At 39.2% G+C, this 17,005-nt stretch overlaps 1 protein-coding gene across 6 annotated transcripts in view; it reads right to left on the bottom strand.

The window, feature by feature from the left end:
- Nucleotides 1-17,005, bottom strand: part of AMMECR1 (AMMECR nuclear protein 1) — an 85,242-nt gene that overhangs the window by 31,383 nt on the left and 36,854 nt on the right. The window lies entirely within an intron of this gene.

The following is a 17,005-nucleotide window of genomic DNA, read 5'->3' as shown; positions in this document are numbered from 1 at the left end:
TGGGTATTTTGTTTGGAGTACTCCTGAAACCTGAACAGAGACAATTAGGATATACTGATTCAACTGCTTCCTGATCACTGCCAGTTAGGGCAGCACAAGCACAGTGCACAGGCAAAAGGTTATGGAAATGTTAAAAAAATATCTTTAATACATATCAAGATTGATACTGACTGCAGTCATAAATGGAAAATTATTTAATGGCTTCAGTTATATTCTTAATAGTGATTTTGTGTGCGTGCGTGCGTGCATGGACTGTGCCACCCATACACACAATTAAACAGCAAACCGTACTGGTACTGCTGATAAGGTTCTGGGACCTTGTTGTTTTTCCGCACACAAGTTCACCAGTTATTTAAATCAACAAAAGAAGTATTTCGAGAATATTTCTTGGGATACTTAACATTTCCAGACAAATCCGTATTTTAACCTTGACTTCTTACTCTGGCTATCCTGACTCAGGTACACACAGAGTTCAACTCCACAGCATGCATGGAATGACCGACACGGTCTGGGATGCTTCTCGGGGAACCTGCTGCCGTCAATGTTGAGGATCCGTTAAGACACAGAGCTGATGTGACCTGTATGACCACTGTCTGAAACTTCTGGAGCTTTAACTACTGCTGGTTCTTCAGCCGGGTCCGTCAGTCTTATGCACACACCAGATAAAAATGATCAAACTCCTCACTTACCATTATGAAATTTCTCGTGAGGGAAAAAAACCAAAACTCATAACCATGGAAGCTGTAAAAGCTAAGGCTTCCATAAATTTAAACAGAGCTTTTTAGCAGAAAAAAGATGGGTTTTATACTGCTCTGACAATTACCCAGAGAAATATTCCATCGCACTCTGCATTCTTCCAAGTAAACCCAGTTGATCGTTATGCCACCACAGTGTTACAGTGTGTGGCTATAATGCCTGAAATTCATTTCTCTTCCTTACTGCTACAACGTATCAAGGAAATAACTAAGGCTTGTATGGAGAGGTCCTTAAAGTTTAGGAGAATTTGTGTATGTGCTGTTACGGCCTTCAAATGGAAAAGTATGATTACAGAAGTTGCAGCTCCTGCAATCTGCTCCCACCAGAAAATATAGCGCAGTCAGAACGAAAAACATCCACACAGTAATACTGTAGGTTCCTGATTACATTAATAAGAGTCAAGTTTCTATGGCTTCAACTTCCTTACTGTTTCCTGAAGCCAGAAATCTCACACTATATTGCTTTTGTGGTTCTAAAGGGCTTGCTTTTCTCCTTGCATGTGAAGAAAGAGCAAACAAGTTAAAGACTGCATTTTTGTCATATGGTTTAATCCTGCAGGGTGGGGGGGGATCATTTTGCATTACTATCCAATATGCCCTATGGCACTGGGGGGGTGGGGGTGGGGGGAAATAAATGTCAAATTAATCTAACTTTAAGATGTAGTAGAGCTTCAGTAACAGTTCAGAGGTATGCCTTCCCAAAGGTGTGCTGAATCCAAAGTGTTCACATCACGAGGGGTCTGGCTTATAGCAAATCACAACACAAAGCGTGCAATCCCCGCGCATTTCCCAGGTGTAGCAGAAGAGCTATAACCACCACCTTCCATACACTTCGTACTTCCAGAACTGAACAAAGTCAGCCTGGAATACCCATGCACAACAGTTGCCTGCACCATGCCTTGCTCAGCACAGACCTCCAACGGTATTTTCTGACTCCAGGGGAACATAAGGTAAAGCAGCTGCCTGCTGCAGGCACTAGTTTCTTTGTAGGTGGCAGCTTCTTTTCTGTCTTCTCCCGGTATTGTCCCTCACCCCTCCCCGCATCCATCATCATGCTGGGATAAATGAGGACAATGGAATTCAAAAAGGCGTGACAACTTTTGTGTCATACTCATGCAAACATTCAGGGAGCTGAAAGGTGTCAATTGCCATGGAAATATCCTGGTTTGATACATAAAAAGCAAACCCACTGAGCTTAAAACAATCTCCCAACATAACACAGTAAGCTTGTCACAGTCAAGTCATGCCAGATGCTTATTTAAAAACTGAATGACAAAACTGACCAGGGTTTGGTGTGTAGGTTTTTGTTTGGTGAACACATGATAACAGACTAGTCAGAAAACTCTAACTGAGCTCCAACTGGACTAAATTATAATGTCACTAAAAGGCTCTCCAGCAGATGGCAAAGTTTAGATAATTAACAAAAATGAACTGCTCAATTACATTTAGAACTGTACAGCTTGAGCAAGGCTAACCACTCAAATCCCTACGAGCATAAAAAGAAGTCTCTAGAATTCTTTAGATCTCCAGCAAGTTTCTCAATATTGACCCAAGATCACTGTTTTGCCCCAAAACAGACAGTGAAGTCAAGACAAAAATCTTAAAGGTAACTTCATTGCTGAATTCAACCCTCATTTAAACAATTCACAAAGTGTTACTCCCCTCTAAAGGTGCATTCAAGCCATAATTTTAAAATAAACAAGTTAACATGAAATATTTTTAATTCTTTATGAACTTTTAAAAGCCTCATTTTAAACACATATGGAAACATATGTGCCTAAACGTCTCAGCAATGCAGTAATATATAAATACATGAACAGAATTTGAACATTTATATGTTCGATTTCCTGCAGCTTGTAAAAAGGGTTTAGTTTTATTATACTGTTGGAAGTCTGGAGGGGAAAAAAAAATATAAAAAAAAGTACTGCATTTTCTCAATACTTCTTTTGTCAGCAGAAATACTATAAACTGTATTTTTAGATAAAAATACAACTTCGTTGAATTTTTATTAGTTACCAATATGATTCACTTTAAAAACAACCAAGACAGTGAATACTGGGGATGGCATTTTACAATTAAGCTCAGTTTTGACATTGTTTGTCACAAATACAGAAGCTATTCTATGATCGGCTTATGATCATTTGAAACCACAATAAGGAAAGCAAAAGGCATGGTAGAATATGCAATAACTGCATTGAGAAGGAAAAAGAACATATTCACTTACTTGAGGTGTTACATTAAATGTTTCATAGAAAGAGATTAAGACAATAAAATATTATGAAATATGAAGGTATTGATGAATGTAGCCTGATAAATGAAATGAAACGGGACGGAATGCAGTCTTAAAATTCTTGAGCAAGTGCCTAAGCTGAGAATAACCCAAGGTCCATGCTGCCTTACAGACTGGAATATGACCACTCATGATACAGGGCACTGAATAACATCCTGGCTTGTTTCCCAAGATACGCGTTTCATCAATATTGCAACTCAACTTGGATTACGCTTAAACCAGCTGGTTTTTATCTAAGTGCAATCTCTTACACATACTGCGAGTACATCTGCAAAGAGATGCAAATCTGAGTGCTGAGTGTAAAGGCTGGTGCATGAGCTCATGGCATCTTACTAATTCTCCGTGTTTTTATAAATATAGTAAAAAAGACGGGCACAAGATGAATGCCCTTGTGTGTAGATAACAAGACCTCAGGGAAAGAAATAGCCACTCCTTATTTCATGACAATTTCAGTTTCCAGACAATCCTGCTATCATGAAGCCATCCCAGCATGCAGACATGAGAATTGCTGCATCAGGACAAAACTTAATTCCTTACTTACAGCAACCAATAAGGCTTCTCAACATTTTTTTCCCATTAATTTTGTGCATGTGTAGGTTTTTATTTCATACATGAATCTCATTAACAGATTAAGCTGCGATTGTTCAATACCTCTACAAATCACTCATTAAAAAAAATTGAGTGTTTTAGATATATAAACACATTCTATACCACCGGGAGCTTTGCTTCCTGCATTTCCTTCCCTTGGTCTTCCACACACAAAAAAGTTGCCTGTAAGCCACCTTCTTATTCTCCTTTTAGTAACTCTGCTACTTTCTCTCATGAGAGCAGGTCACTATTTCAGCCCTTTATTCCTTCTAGTTTTCCATCACAATTCTGTCTACTTGAGGTGGCACATTCAGTGCCACCTGCAACTTCCTCAGCTTGCAGGAGTGACTGGATGCGGCACTCCCAAGTCACGATGCCCAAGGTCACCGTGCCCGAGCAGCAGAACCTTTGCATGCTCAGCTAAACAGCACCCTCAGTTCCAAGTCTGCCAGCTGTCGTGCTGTACGTTTTCCACTCTAAACCAGGTTTTAAGTAGCAAATAAACCCAGCCGAAGTAGAATGAAAATGAAACTGTGAAATTAAGAAGAGGCAAAAGGTTCTGGTTAGGCTACATCTGTCTATAGCCTCAAAACCTACAGCTCAAGTATTCATGGAATGCATTTACCTCAACAGTACTACATGTATTTGAAAATCCCGCTCAGCTACAGAACAACAATTATTACAAAACATGAAAGTATAAACATGAATGTTTGGCTAGGAGATGAACTGAAATGTGAAATTTGTGCTTACTAATTAGAGATTGTACATCACCTCCTCTTAGGGAAACTATAGCTCGACTGCTTCCCCCTCTGAAGGCGGCAGTTCTGCCATTCACCGCGCTGCAGCCCAAACCAGCAACGACTGTTCCGTCCTTGCGTTAACTGTGCTTTTCACTGCCACCAGCATCTTGCACTGCTACGTATGCTTAACTCAGGAAAGGACACCAAGAGCAACCCAAGCCTGATTATTCAGTGTTAAATGAGGACATAACATGGACACACAGAAAATCGTAACTATAACCATTAGACCTACACTTCAATACTCGTTTCAAAAGTGTTTAATATGTAAACAGAAATAGGTTTCATCACTTTTCTAAAAAGCAACTCAGAAACGTCTCACCTCCTGAATGTCAGGAACGCTTTAGTCGAACAGTTTTACGAAATTGTACATATTCTTGGAAACCTACTCTCCCCCCTCCCTCCCCTTGCTGGTTGTTGGTTTTTTTTTTTGAGAGGGGGAAGCAGGGAGTGGGGAGCAGAATTTCATGCGCTGTAGACTTCCACAAACCTGAAGAGGGCCGTCTGATCAAGAAAACAGAAAAGTCATCCTTTCAGTAATTGAAAAAGCAGAACACACAGAGCGGGGGTTGCTCTAACCACCGAGGCTGCATAGGGTGCAGAGACCTCCACAGACAAAGCACAGCTGCTGCTCTTTGCAATGAGGGATTAGCAGTCTAGGTCAAAGGAAAAAAAGCCTCTCTGTAGCTAAGTGAGCAAACTGCAGAATGCATCCTCAGCACAGATGAGAAAGGGCCATCTAACCAGCTTGCAAATTGTGTAGAAGCTTCTGGGAACAGAAACAACACCAACCTCAATTTCTTGACAGAACATGTAAAAATATTTCTGGTGAAAAGCAGCGATGCCCTGTTGGAGGACTAAGGTTGCAATGACCTTTCAGTTATTTTAAAATTACATTTCCCCTTTCCCTTCTTTGTGTTTATAAATATAACAAGCACTTTTTCTTCATGGCAAAACCAACAGGCTATCTGTGGAGCTTTAACAACAGCACCTGAAAGTAACTGGCCCGGAGTTATCTGAAGAAGCTCTTTTAAATGTCCTTCATAAGAATTGAAGCTGTTGAAAATGTACTTATGCACAGAACTTTTTCTAACTGCAGGACATTCAAATCTCAGCTTTCATACAGTTGAGTCAAATTATATTTTGGCTTTAAACATTTCTGGCTTTACGTTGACATGTCAGTTGAATGGGATATAAGCCAATGTTTGAAGAAAAATAATTACTTGCAACATTTTATTACATAGTATATTTATATTCTACATCATTTGCTTTAGCAACTTTACTCATAGAGGAAAAATGAGTAGTCTTCTAAATTGAGAAATACGGTTTGAATGTACCAGTGTGAAATGTATTTCTAATCTGGCATTTGTTTATGAATAAAACACTGAAAACATTACTGGCAATTAGGCTGGTATCTAAAGTGCCAACTTAATTTTATGTTACAGGTAGCCTGGGACCTATGTCAGTTTGTGGTATTATAGAAGTATAAGTCATTAGAATTACTTGAACTGGAAGTATCAAAAAGTTGTACTGTTCAAATAACCACGAGCTTGTCTTTTCCCCTGTCAAATCAAACCAAATGAAAACAAAGTAAAATTTACTCAACTGAAAATTTCAGTAAAAATAAAAAGGCGTAACATTATTCAATTAAAGTTACATTTCCTTGCTGGTAAAAGCCTGATATACCTGATTTCTTGTACTGCCTTACCCAACCATTAGCACTCGCCATTGTCACAAGGGCCCTTTTGAATGAAGCTGGGGGCTGCAGCTTCTGCCAGATGGGGAAGTTCCCAAGAGCTGTGCTCAGGCTGATCAGAGCGCTCCTTAACATCTGTACAAGTCCCCCAAGTTCTGGTGGGAGTTAGTTATATACTGGAGCTAGTTATATACTGGAGTTCTCCAGTGTGAGAGACTGCTTGCCTATTAACCCTTTATTAATCTGCACTAAAAAAAAAAAACAACCCCAAAAAATTCTACTATTGCATTGGAAAAGCAAACCTAAATGTAAGCATGTGAGCTAACCACGTTTAATATGTTTTAAACACAGGCACATGTCACCATTTCCCACCCCCACCACCCCAATATTCTTGCTTTAAGAATCAAGTGTTACCAGTCCTATTGAAATTGGTATTGATGGTCAAAAAAAGCTATTCTCCACCATGGTCAAAAAGCTATTCTCTGTGGGTTAATTACAACTATATTTAGAGAAGTTTTCATTAAAGTTCTGAAAATTCACATAAAGTAGGAATTTTTTTTGGATCTACATCAAGTATTTCTAAGGCGCTGTTTATTTGCATACTTTCACAGCACTAGATGCTATGTAAACTATCGCTGCATTGTCATTTGCAGAGCTAAGAAATCAAAGGATGTTCAACTTCTGTTTCAAAAATAAAGGCTATCACCAATATACACTTGTATGGAGTGTATATATCATTTCCTACACTTTTACGGAGTACAGCTGAAAATGGTAGAATTTGCAAAGTACATCAACAATTCAAAGGGAAGAAACAAATCTGGAGTGCTTTTGTCCCAAATACTAATTTTTAGATCATGTTAGAAAAAAAATATGGTTATTTTCAGGTAAGTATACATTCAATCCTACAATGCATCAAATGAACAGTAAAACTGGTTGGTTTTAAATGATGAAATGCAAAACAGGTCAACTTTCCCCTGTCTCCACATCCCCCCTGCAAGATCACATGCCCAGAAATACATCTACGATGTGAGCTGAAACAGCACAGTGCTGGGGCTTGTAAGACTTTCAGGCTACCTCAGAAGCTGAAGTATGTTTAGGCTTAGATGTCTTCAGACATTCGTCAGCACGTCAGATGGTTGCTTATGTCCCACCAGGGGTGAATACACTGCTTCTTCTTCCAAGAGCTTTTCTCGACTGTACAGCTCTGTAAAGGACACAACTTCTCTCTTCCTGGTGTCAACAGGGATGATTTTTAGAACCAGGTATCTTTGGGTACTATTTAAAAATATCAGAAAATTCTGCTACAGTTTACAAAAGCATTTTAATTCTCATTACTCTGGTCTGTGGAAAATGGCACGTTCGATTTCAAAAGCTTCAACATCTTTGCGTTAAAGTGAACAGAGATAACGAGGGCTTTTGGAGCCTGGTCCCCCACACCCAGTTCGTGCTATTTCTTCTTTATACAGTCTTAAAAGGAAGCATCTGAAAACACCTAAATGGAGGAGGTGCTGACAGACTGAAAACTTTAATTGAGACTCCTTTCCCACAGTGCCTCCCACACAAAGCTGCAGAGTTTAAAGATTTTAACAGCTTATAAGCATAAGAGGCAATTCTTTTTCCTTTGACCTCGTTTAATCCCTGATAACTTGTATTAAAACAGTAGATCTCACCAAAAATTAGCTCCTTGAGCCACCTAAAGCCTTTAAGTTTTAACTTCTACTGGGCAATGCATCTAGTATAATCCTGCTGCACCTCAATTTCCAGTGCCTTAGGAAGTGAGGGGCAAACAATGTTAACACCCTTCTCGCATTCAGCACATGTCAGCACTGGCCAGTATGTGCACTGGGAAGTTTTCTCCATCTGCCCCACCTCAGCAATAAAGTTGTGGGAAACTTCCCTTATTCCATATTAAAACCAAACATCTACTACTGCTACACTGGGAATAGCCAGAGAGAGAAACTTGCCCAGAAGCAGGTAACTTCTACGCCAACTTCTTCCATCCTGTCCTAGCTAAGAGTTTCCAAATAGGCAAACCTTCTTTAAAACACCAGTGCTCCAAGACACACGTCATCCACACCTCTCTGCTGTGCCACCACACAGTCCTGCCTGGGATTCTCCAGCATTGGCCCACAACCCTGTGTATTTTTGTGGTGCTTCAGGTGCCAACAAGTCCCCAAAAGTCTCAAATGAAAGCAGACTTCATTCTAAAAGAATTCTAGGAAATGTTTTGAAGAAGTTCCCTTTAAGAGTATCATACCAAAAAACCGAAAAAGTTGACCACAAGTCATGGAGTACCAACAACTACCCCCACTTGTAACAGAAAAGTGAGAGTTAGGGCGATGCAGAGCTTTGCTCAGAAAACCAGGGCAGCCAGTTCCCTTGACTCCACTCTCCCTCCCAAATACTTATGTCAAGTAATATTCAAAGACAAATACAAATCTGACTTTCAACCAGACTAGTGTTTCAACTCTGCTACAGCTCCGTCTTTGAACCTACAGGGTGTGCACCATTTTCTCAGCATAACAGAGGGAGACTGTGTGGGAAGAACATGAAATGCAAAAGCATCGTGGGAAAGACCAGAGTCACAAATGACATGGTTCCTCCCTGAAACGCATCTGGGAAGTCCAAGTAACTGCCGGATGTCCCCAGTTACTCATTCATATTCAAATTTCAAGAATATCTGATTTATTCAGGATACCACAAATTACATCAGCTAATGCAAGTTATTTTGCTTATCATGGCTTTTTCAAAGCATGCATTTCATGGAGAAGCGTATTTTTGAAATTCCCAATTTTTAATGCATGTTTTTTAAAAATAAGATGATGAAATAAGTATTTTAATTCCGGACAGTTTCCTCAGTTATACCAAATTCTACTGCTGAGACCTCAGACTTCCGACAATCTCAGCAAAACCCCCTCCAAACGTCACTGAGCCACTTTATACAGATCTAGCAATTTTGTAATCATTTTCAATTCTAAGATCCTGTTTTTCCTAGATTTCCAGTTACCTTCCACAAAAAGTCAATTCACAGAGTAAGTTTATTATACCACACACAGTAACGCGTTCCCCTGCACCAAAGACTTCATATTCTCTAATTCAGTCTTCCCAGCAGTGAACATGTAAAATGGGTATCAATAAACAGTAAAACAGGTATCAATATTTCATAACCCCGGATCTATTTAAAAAGCTTTGGCAGCCATCATTATGCGCTCCTCCTTTCATGAAGATGATAACTTGAGGACTGTCCTTCCATTTGTGGTGTCTTCCTTCGCTTTCTTTCAGGAAGTGTTGCTAAGGAAACAGACTATCACCTACCATTAGGTCCAAGGGTCTAGCAAGGTTTTTCTCAGGAAAAAATAGACCAACAATTACAAAACCAGCTTGTTGGTTGTTTGTCTGTTTGTTTTGTTGTTTTTTTTAATAAAGAAAAAAAACAACGTTAAGACAGAATTACTACATCCCCAACACACGTAACATGCAAGAAACATACATTCACTGGTGCATGCTCCTTCTCCCTCCTAAACAACATTAATTTCATAATGAATTAAGGAGAAGCTTTTAACCCATCATTAAAGCAAAAGTTTGGCTTTTTTCCACTTCTAGAGCCAGTGTGGTATTTAGCTTTGCTCTTTGAGAAAAGGCAGGAGACAACTCTGTTAAGCAACAGTTCCCTGGAATAACAACCTGCCACTGTGTGCACAAAATCATTACAGACCTACTTAACTGAATTGACTCACATGGGGTAACTAAGCCTGGCTCAATAAATCCAAATTTGTATACTTCATTTAGAGTTCCTGGTATTGCGAGTTTACATCACAATCCATTTTACCACTGAACAACCATATTCCACTATAACAGATTTGAGGCTCAATCCAAATTAAAGTGGTGTTATTTCTAAAATTAATGTCTACAATAGTTCAGCAACAAGCTTCTTTTTGGCTTGGATGAAATTTAGAAATATGAACTGCTCCAAGTTTCAGTTAAGTTTCATCTCTATACAGATAACACAGCAGGCAAAACACATCAGCCTGTACAAAGTAACTATACATTAAAATAATATTGCCTCAGTTTCCTTCAAGGTAATCAGTCAACATTTAAAAATTAAGGTGCTAGTACCTTAATTTTATATTTTACCAGAAGCATTTTGGAAAACAAAAAGGGGGTTCTAAGATTATTAATAAATACCTCTGAAGACCAAACACAACCATAAATATATACGTATCTATAGATCTATATATATCTTCTAAATTGTAAAGCAAAGTTTCCTGCTGAACTGTCTTAATATACTTTGGCACAGTCAGAAGTCTTAAGAGTTTGAGACAATTCTATCAAGTCTGCTGCAATCCCTATAAAGATTATAGTAAAACATTAACACAGTGTACCTTTACTAAATTAAATGTCCAGAACATCAATGGAAACTCTGTACATCTCACATACAAAGTTGTAACTTCAAAAGACAATGAGGAGAAGGGATCAGAAACATAAATTAAAGAACAAACCAAAATAAAAATAATTTGGAAAAAAATCAAAACTTAAACAAGTTTCTATTGCACTTAAGATTAACTTGCCTTCTTAAAACAGGTTTTCCTAACAACTTACAGAGAGGCTTGTACACTAAAAGCTTATCTCATTTTATGCAACTGCAGCAGCCCAACAAAAGAGATTACATCTCTCTACATATACCACCTCATTTATAAACTAGAACAACCTGATTAAATAGCTTTTATTCACCAACTGGAGAAACTTAAAGGATGCATTTTCTTACAGACATGAGGTCTAACCGTGCTTGCCAGAAATTGCTTTCAATACTACTGCCCCCATTACTGATTTTAATTGAAATGCACTCATTTGCAATAGAATTCACACACACACACCCCTTTCCTGCACAGCACTTTGTTCGGGGCAAGAGAAAAGCACATGGCACAGATATGACAACTGTTGAGGACTAAAAAACAGAACTCATTTAAGCCTATTAGCAGAAGCAAAAACCACAGCTACCTATGCAAATGATTTATACACAAAGGTAAATCAAGTGCAGCACAGGCTAGCAGACAGGACGAGCTGATCTAGAATTTACACAAGAGCAAAAACACTTAATGGAATAGGGGCATCTCGACTGTTCTGCATTTTGGTAGCTAAGGCAGCTTACAAATCCTGTGGCCACAAAACAAAACCCCTTAAAGACGTCATTAGTTTAGCTCTTGCACTTTAACTCCAAATCATGACAGAATATGTTTTAAAAATAAGTCTCATAAGAATTAGTTTAAATTCATCTATTGCCTGGATATGGCCTGTTGTTCCCTTGGGTCCATTCCCACCTCTGACACAGCTCTCCCGCCTCCCTGCGGAGCAGTGACACCGCACGCTTACTGCACTTATGTATTTCCAAATCTCTTTCAAACACAGCTTTGGCTCAGATGCCTCTTTCTTTTGCTAAGGGTTTTTAGCAACTGGAGATGGCTACAAAATGATGAGCATCACTTAAACCGTTCTCTCTGCTGCTGACTACATGACAGGCAGGATCTGCCTTTTACTGGTCACTGGAAGATGTCTATGTCACAGCAACATTCTCAACTACCACTCTTTCAATGGGGCCTACGGTACAATCGGCAGAGAAGCAGTCCTGCAGCTTTTTCAGCATCCTTGAACCTTCCTTAGGGCCAGAGAAATCTCACACTGGGCTGAGGGAAAAACACTCAGTACACCACTCTGTCAGTTTGGTACCCCACTACCTACCTCCCCAGGAGCATAGGATGCTCTGAGATCGATCCTAACTGTAGAGTCTCTAGGAGAACTTTGTCACTCCACAAAGGGATACAATGGTCTAAGTGGGGTTGTTCAGTCTGGGGGTATTTAGCCTGGAGAAAAGGAGGCTCAGGGGAGACTCCTCAGTCTTTACAACTACCTGAAAGGGGGGTGCAGCAAGGTGGAGGGTGATCTCTTCTCCCAAGGAACACGCGACAGAACAAGAGGAAACAGCCTCAAATTGCGCCAGGAGAGGTGTAGAATGGGTACTGGGAAAAAAATCTCTTCACTGAAAGGGTTGTCTAGCGCTGGAACAGGCTGCCCAGGGAAGTGGCGGAGTCATGTTCCCTGCAGGTACTTAAAAGATGTGTGGATGTGGTGCTTAGAGACACGGTTTAGTGATGGCCTTGGCAGTGCAGGGTTAATGGTCGGACTCGATGATCTTAAGGGTCCCTCCCAACCTAAATGATTTTATGATTGTAAGTGAAAGGCACATGCTGTGAGTGCCTGAGGAGTCCCAGCTGCCTGCTGTCTTACTGGCTCAAAAAGCTTTGACAGCATGTATGGCACTTTTGTTATTAAAGCTTAGTGGATTTTGTAAGTTGAACCCCCACTAAAAACTTAACTAACCAGGGTCATTAAGGGGTAAGTGGGAGTTAGGAGTTACACATTCCAGATGGCTACTGCCACTGGCTTCTCACATGCTCAGTGGGACACGCTGCTGTCTGTCCACTCAACTAAACACAGAACCACGTTGCCACAGATCTCCCTAAGCACCTGTTCTCGGCCTTGAGATCCTCCCTCTGTCACTGATCATCCTTTAGTAGGGGCAAAATCTGCCCTCGGCTTCCATAAGATGACCTTGAAAACTCAGAGACAACCATCAGACGCCTGCTTTTCACAGAAATGTACAAATGAAAAGGAAGTAACGTCGTACCTCCTGCCTTTATAGATATGCTAAACATACACGAATAGCTAACACTGGTGAGTTCAGGCTGTCAAGAGTCTACACTGCTCTCTGGATTTTAATTTTGAAAGTGATAATGTAAGCTTCACCTCAAAGTTGTCAGGCATTTTTCATTGGTGGTCACCAGATGCAGAGCAGTAACAGAATAAAAAAAGCTGACTTTCAACAGTGGTCTACCATAAATCAAAGCCACAAAATAAGACAGTCTGCAAAGTATTATCAGTGGGCAACCCAGAAGCAACAATGTACTCTGAAGCATTACGTGAAATGCTATTTGCAGGAATTAATTCAGACTGACTTCTGCAAACAGTGAAGGTCAAGGTTACAATAAATGTCAAAACCATATAAAATTCCCCCAACTCTGCAGTTCACAAATTGCAGTCAGGTACATGGGTATGCTTTGCCCTGGATCAATGGCAATGACTATCTACATCCATAGCAACACTGTCTGATGGTAACGGCTTTGGGAAGTCAGCACTGAGTTGTAGGGGCTGATTACAGAGAAGGTTGAACAAGTCTATCATTAGTAAAAAGAAACAGGAGTTCAGCAGAGTAGTAACCTCACCAAAATGCAAGAGGGAAGCTGCCCCATCTGCACAAACACTTGCCTCTAGTCTTTAGTAAACAAGGCCAACATCAATATCTATGTGATCAGTCATTCAATATTTTTTCAGTTTTACCCCTTAAATAAGTAGTTAATACTGTAGTCTTGCAGTTGGACAGTTAACTTTACTGTGTGGAACAGGAGGAAAGGGCCAATGTATTTCCACAGAGGACAGGCAGGTGGTATGGCAGCAACAGGGACCAACTCTTGAAACAGCTGACAAATACAGAGCAGTAGTTGATGCCACTGGTACCCAGATCCTCACGTGGAACTTACAGCCGAATTCAGTTACAAGAAAGTTGGGTTGCAGGTTTCATGTCCTTCAGCCTTGTGCATCTCATCCCAAGCTTCCCTGTTTTCTTTTCTTGATCAACCACATCTAGGCTGAATGTCACTGCAGTCATGTTTCTCTCAGGTGGAGTGGTGAGTAAAACACGCAACAAAGAAACCGAGGACATCATAAAGTCAGCAGAGACAGGCCTATGCTAGTTAAGAGGGTGGGTTACATATTATTTTAAAATTTAAATCCAGTTTTCAGCCATTATACTAACCCACTTAAGCCTTAAGAGTCCTCCAATTTTTCTTCACTGCTTTTTTCTATGACTGATGGCTCTGTCATACAATGTCTCCCTTTATCTGCCTCTTTACTCTTTCCTTCCCCAGATACATATTCCAGCCTTTACAAGATAAACCAATGCAGAGTTAAAACTTTATTTATACATCTATACTTGCTACATCCACTAGGCGTAAGATATGACTTCAGATTATATGAAATGGGTAGAAAAACTAAACTAAAATGAGTAAATGAAACCATTTCATTCAGTATCTAAAGTGTAAGAGGGCAGGAGTTTAAAACTTCAATACCACAACCTAAGTCTTACTGCAGAACAGAATACATGAAAAAGTAATTTATCAACCTGTTATGAAATTCTGTGGTAACCTGCTTCCAAGTTCAGTGTATTTTCTTGAAGGAGCTGTAAAACACAAGGTATGTTTCATAATCTGGATGGGTTTATTTTTATACATTCAGGTGGGATATTCAGTTAATACATTCAGTCTAAAGGACTATTTTGCCGATGATAAACTTCTTACATCCTAATACACAATATCCAATACCGTAAAACATTTTGGACAAGGTTAGATTTTTTCCAACTAACCTCCTAGTAAAATTATATAAAAATCACTACATCTGAATCTATGTTTTCATAAAGTTCTGCAGAAGATCTCACTAACACACTTTCTTTCCCTGTGTTTCACTGATATAACTGCAGAGAAAACTGAATTCTAACATGGAGATTTTATTAGGAATACAGTACTAGCATTTTTAACTACGGGTATTCTCATCCCTCCTCGCAACTTAGGCAGATGCATCCAATTAATGATGAATCATTCTACATAAATTTCCTGTTTAGAACATACTGGCAATACCAGCATAGCAACCTACAGAGTTCAAAATCAGGAAGAGAAACTCACTTGGTCACACACCATCACAGTTGTTTTTTTTATAGATGCAAAAAAAGGTGTTTTTTAAGTGGGGGCATGTGGGTGTCCCAAGAAAGAAGGAATCTTCAGCTTCCTAGAGGAACGAGCATTATGAAGAAACTACACTACTGTATGCAGGTAGATATGTATATGCTACACATTGTATATAATATACAACTAGAGATCACTACTAGAATTACGGAGGATTTCATTTATCATGATCCTAAGGACTACTCAGCATATTTGTAATAAAATCACATGTGAAAGAAACCGAGGATATTTTGATCACTAAGCACCAAGGGCATTTAAGAACAGCTGTTCTATACCATTTTACTCACTGAAAGTTGGGCTACAATTCCACAGAAGGTGCTGAAAAGGCAAGAATTAACTAAACAAACAACCTAGTTCTGTTTACCCACACCGTATCTTCAGAATAACTGAAGAAAAGTGCCTCCCAGTGTCAAAATAAAATAAATCCAGAAGAATATCTGTCTGTATCCTCAACCGAAAATTTTGGTCAAGTTCCACTTTCTGAAGTGGAGAGTCCATTCACATTCCAGCTGCTCTGTTGATTAATTTTTGCCCTCCCTGAAGAAGTTGTTTTGGTTTGGTTGTTTTTTGTTTTTTTTCCCTCTTTCAGGAATCGTCATATCTTCTGGAGGAGCCTATTGCCCACATAGTGCTGGATCAAGCTATCATGTCCTTGTTTCTGATCCCTCTTAGGGAGGCCTGTGGACCTCCAAACTCTGAAAGTTCAGAGACATTTCAAAGGTGCTTCTGTTATTCTTCAAATGCCCTCCTCTGGAAGCTCTGGGGTTGAAAAGACTAACACCATGAAGGAAAATGATCACTGGTAACCCTCCCTTTCTTTTTTTAAATAATGACTGATAGAAGGGGACAACGTCTTCATACATTCAGATATGAACTTTACCTTTCAGTGGTCATATCTGAAGTTTGGGTTTGGGTTTTTTTGTGGGTTTTTTGTTTGGTTTTGGGGTTTTTTTTAAAAAAAAAACAAACAACCAGGAAACATTTTTGGTGCCATAGACATGAAAAGGGTTCCCCATAAAAGGTAACAAAATCCAATATGTCACCAGATATAATATTTTATTTTAAAACAATGGATGATCTCACAAAAAATTCTGAGAATTAGGTTGGCGTATAGTTTCATTTCTCTCATTTTGAAAATTACTGAATTATCTATCCTCCGAATAGCCTAGTATAAACTTCCACAGCATGTGGACATCGTTTAAATACTGCTCTGAAAGTATTTCAGTTCCCTTTAATTTGTACCACTTTTCAAGTATTTTGGCTACAGCTTTCAGAGTCAGAACACAGTGACAGGAATCTTATAAGCATTTTTAAAGGTATCTAAGAGTACAGCCCTATTTGATTTGTGAGAATGGAAAATCCTGTGAGTAACAAAGACTACTTTTTGGATATCAACTTCTTCCTAGTCTTAAAGGGGTAATTTTCTGTACAAGCTCATTGTTCTCTATTGGGCATTGTAAAGCATACACTTAAATGAAACGCTTTCGAGTGCAGGGGGCAAGTTGGTTTTCTTTTAGTCAGGATCACTAATGGTTAAGATTTTAAGGCTTTTAACCTTCAACAGAGAAATTTCTTTGAATTATTGTAAGCTTCTTCTCATTGACCATTTTCATTGCTGAGGTTTTAAAAAGGCCCATCCAGAAACATTCCCGACCATATAATAAATAAAACCAACATAACAAAGACAACTAGATCTTTCAGAAGTTTGTAAGAACTCCAGGAGATGAGCAGTTGATTTCTTCAAGCTGAGCAGAGAAGCATGAAATGAACTTCAGCTTGCAACAAACTAGGGAGATGTAAGAAAGATCACGTCCCATTTTAATATTACTTAATACTGGGATTGACGAGGCATTTTAACAGCAAAGAGGAAGATCCCATAATGGAGGAAAGCCTCAAATCTAAAGTGATCTGAAGGCACCAATTATTTTAAGTGATGACAATTTTAGAGGTCTACACATGCCAGAATGTAGTTTCTATTTTAAAGCACTATAAACAGTCTATTGTAACTGAGTGTAACAAAATTCCATTGA

Source organism: Falco peregrinus, chromosome 13 (genome assembly GCF_023634155.1).
Source record: "Falco peregrinus isolate bFalPer1 chromosome 13, bFalPer1.pri, whole genome shotgun sequence".
NCBI lineage: Eukaryota > Metazoa > Chordata > Aves > Falconiformes > Falconidae > Falco > Falco peregrinus.
Note: the sequence above shows the minus strand (reverse complement) of the source record. Positions and strands in the feature narration are given on the sequence as shown.